At 54.2% G+C, this 4,061-nt stretch overlaps 1 pseudogene; it reads left to right on the forward strand.

Annotated features, from left to right (window-relative positions):
* The first annotated feature begins 3,333 nt into the window (after positions 1-3,333).
* Positions 3,334-3,596, forward strand: LOC136172518 (COX assembly mitochondrial protein 2 homolog pseudogene; annotated as a pseudogene).
* The last annotated feature ends 465 nt before the right edge of the window (positions 3,597-4,061 follow it).

The raw sequence follows: 4,061 nt of genomic DNA on the forward strand, positions 1-4,061 counted from the left end.
TGGAGTATTCCATGGACAGAGGAGCTTAGCGGGCTACAGTCAGTAGGGTCGCAAAGAGTCTGAAGCAACTTGTGACGCATGCATGCACTCTCTTGGTGAGGGCAGGGGCTCCTCCTGGGCGCCAGGGCTGTGGAGGATGAATCTGTTCACTCTTAGACCCAACTCATGCTCCTATTCCACCCCTTGGAATTACCAAGGAACAAAATCGGAGCAGGAGCAGAATGAAGCCTAGGCTTAATGAGAAGTCACGGAGGCAGAGGTTATGTTTGCGAATGCTCGACCCAGAGAGAAGAACTTAGGTGCAGGGTCAGGAAATGGGACTGAAGAACCCAAGGCCAGACCTCTGCCCTACAATGACCTGGTCGACCTTGAGAAAGTCACTTAAGATCTCTAGGTCTCAATTTATAAGCTCTCCATTTTATAGTCACAGGAATGCCACATAGGGAACACCAGATAGTCTATACTGCCCCCTGGTGTGAATTTTTGAAAGCGCCGTCCTCTGAGCCTATACAGCCTCTCTGGTGCCTGACCTGGTGAATGCATGTTCAAGACGCCCGCTTCCTTTAGAACAGAGTGTCTCTCCAGGGTCCGTGGCTTGGCAGGCAGAGCATGGACTGGATCTCAGCTCTCATTTGTCCCTGGACCTGGTGACTTTGCACAGTGAACAATCTGTACAACCATCCACGGTGGTCCTAAGGATGTGGGGATTGAATGAGATAAAGGCAATGAGTGTGATTTTAAATGTAGAGCAGACAGATGTTCAGTGTTGCACACACGAATTTTTTTTTTTAATCACACAGGATCAGTATCCACTTCCCTGACACCCTGGAATCCACTCCTCTGCCCTCTTCCAAAGCTCCCCACTCACTGTGTGAGATACATAGACGGCAGCAGTGGCAATCAGCACCCCAGAGCCTCCCCTGTGAGGAGACAGACAGGAGTGATGAGGAGGAAGGGGAACCCAACTGAGAAGCCAGATGTTCCCAGAACTCGGGCTTCTGATGAGGAGACAGAGCTGAGCTATAAGAAGAGGGAAAGTGGGGATGGAGCTGGGAGTCTCCAGGTAGAAGTAAAACCTTTGGGGATGTTGGGGGTGCTGACACAGCCTCTCCTGCTGGGAAAGCCCAGGAGTCCCCTGAACCAGCCACAAGGGTGGGACCAGTTAGCAGCTGGGTCTCTGGAGGACAGTCTGGGAGCCTGGAGGCAGAGGTCAGAAAGTGCAGCCTGGAGATGGCCACACCCATAGTGGGGAAATGCATTTAGAGTCACCTGAATTGGAAACCTGGAACTGTTTCTGATTCAGATGAGAAGAGATGAAAAGCAAAAGGGGGAGAAGCTCAGCTACAAGAGACCCCAGAGGCAGGCAGGGGAGGGGGCTTCCTCTGGCCTCAGGTGGAGGGGTTGGGCTCGCTGGATGACACCACCTGGCCCTGTGCTGGGCACCTGCCCTGCCATGCTGAAAGGACAGAGCCCATCAGGGGCTAACGGGGATCCTTGAGGGTGTGGAGTCTGCTGGCCTCATTCTCTCCAAGTGGTCCCTCTTATTGCGTCAGCCACATTCCCCCAGGACCAAACAGCCTGCAGCGGTGGATCAGGAGGTGACAGGGGACAGACTCTGGCATCTGGATCACACTCCTTCTACCTGCTTTCCTTAGGATATTCCACTTTGAACTCCTTCCCCAAGTGTCCCCTTGGCATGGAGGCGAGCAAGGCAGAGTCGCCCCAACTCCACCGGCCTCCCTGCCCTCCTCATCCTGCACGTGGGGCAGCGTCAGCAGGACTGGGTCCTCACATTCACATCCAGGATTTGCCATCAGAACCGGGTGAGGAGGCAGCCACTGCCGCTTGCTGGAGTCCCGTGGTGGGGAGCGGGGGTGTGGGTGCACGTCTCCCAGAGGGCAGAGGAGGGTCCGAGGGATCTGCCCACCCACCAGGAGCACTTGGTTCATGAAGCCTTCACTGCCCTTCACTCATAGACTCTCCTCAGGGCACAACCCTCCAGAAAACCAGTTCAAGGAAGATAGTATCAGGAGAGGACTTTAGGGAAGCTGGGGTCGGTGCCTGTGTTAATGAGGAGAGGTGAGGATTCACACAGGGTAAACAGCAGTGCTGTTGCAGGAGCAGATGCTGAAATGTGTGTTTCCTAGAGAAGCCTGAGGCTGGGCAAAGGAGGGAGGGAGAGGTACTTGGCTGAGAAGGCCAGCAACGTGAGAACCAGAGAAAGAGAGTGCGGCAGGGTCTGCCAGAAGAGAAGGGTGGGGGTGGTGAGTGGAAGAAGACGCCCCACAGAGGGAACGGCCCACCCTGACACAGGATCCCCCTCTGTCCATGCGGGGGAGGGGTCAGGATGTGCCCTCCGAACAGTCGGGGCAGGGGTTCTGCAGAGGCAGCCCGGCACTGCCCGGCAGTGCTTGGTAGATCCCATCTGAGATGGTGGGCAAGAGCTCCTTTTCTCAACTGTCTGGGGACAGGTGAGGCATGGTTGGCGCTAGTGATAAAGAACCCGCCTGTTAATGCAGGAGATGTGGATTCGATTGCTGGGTCAGGAAGATCCCCTGGAGGAGGAAATGGCAACCCACTCCAGTATTCTTGCCCGGAGAATCCCATGGACAGAGGAACCTGGTGGGCTACAGTCTACGAGGTCGCAAAGAGCTGGACACGACTGAAGCGACTTAGCGCACACACAGGCACGAGGCAGCCAGACTGGAAGGATCAGAGTGGGTGCCAGTGAGTCCAGACTGCAACAGCCTTGGGTTTCTGAGCCAGAGAGAGGACCAGGCCCTGAGGGGGTGTGTCCCTCACATCTGGGGCTTCGAGTCGGGCTGGAGTAGGGGAGGTCTGCAGTGTATCTGGCCACCATGCAGACTGACCTAGGTGTGCTCTACCCAATGGGACCGGAGGCTGTGGCTGCAAGGTAAACAGGAGCACCTGGGAACATGTGCAGAAGTGTGAGTAGATTTGGGAGAACCTCACAGCTCTGTGCTTCCCAAGCCTCATCTTGCCCCCACCTGCTCACTGCTCCAGGGAGCTCCCCACCAGGGGGTTGCCCACAGCACTCACACCAGGAAGTTGATGCCCCTGGCACTCTAGCGCCTAGGGGGAGACAGAGGGTAGCACAGAGGGTGAGGAAGAGACAAAACTGTGGATCAAATACCCCCTCCCAGGGCTGGTCAAGAGGGATCAGGAGTAGAGGGCACAGAGCCCTCACCACCCGGAGCTGGCCCTGCTCCGGCACCCAGACCACCAGCCTTTGCTGGTGGATACCATTCTTTGCTGTCCAGGTGTGGGCAGGATTTGTGTTGCTCTGCTGTGCTCCATCTCCTTTTCCTAAAGATGCATCCTGACGTATCTGCCCCTTACACAATGAAGAGTACAATGTCTTAATCAACTTGCTTAAGGAATGTCACCAACATTCTGAAAATTTCTGGTCATTTGATCTTGACCAGGAGATGAGAAAATACTTGAAGAATGAGTACATGGACAAGAGGAACAAGAGCAAGGAGTCTGGCAACACAAGGCAGAAGAGACTTCCTAATCCTACTGAGGAATCTGAAAGACAGATCGTATTTCCACTGCATGCCTTGGCTGACAGATGACCCAAGGACTCTTGTTTGGTAGGTGAAGGAATCCTGTTGAACTTGGTCTCCAGAATCTTTGAAGGGAAAGTGACCCATGAGAAATCCAGCCTTGGAGAAGTCTGGAAACCCTGGATCCGAATATTTGTCTGACAGAAAGTACTCTCCTCTACCAACGCACTTGATTTCTGACGTGTTTCTGCCCTTTGCCTATGCCAGTTAACTTTCTAGTAACTTATCACCCCAATAAAATCATTGATTTTAATCATTCAAAGAAAGAGAAGTGTCCTCCCTCCCTCCCTAGTTACCCAGGAGGCCTTGGCCGATGCAAGTGGATCCTGGAACACTGACCGTTTGCTGCCCACTTCACTGTGACCTCCTGCTGGGTTTCTCTCATCCGAAGACCCTCTGGGAGAAAACTGGACGGTGCCCAAGTTAGAACACTACACTTGACCTGAACTCAGCTCCCAGCCCTGTTGGACTCTC

This window comes from Muntiacus reevesi, chromosome 7 (assembly GCF_963930625.1).
Source record: "Muntiacus reevesi chromosome 7, mMunRee1.1, whole genome shotgun sequence".
Lineage (NCBI taxonomy): Eukaryota > Metazoa > Chordata > Mammalia > Artiodactyla > Cervidae > Muntiacus > Muntiacus reevesi.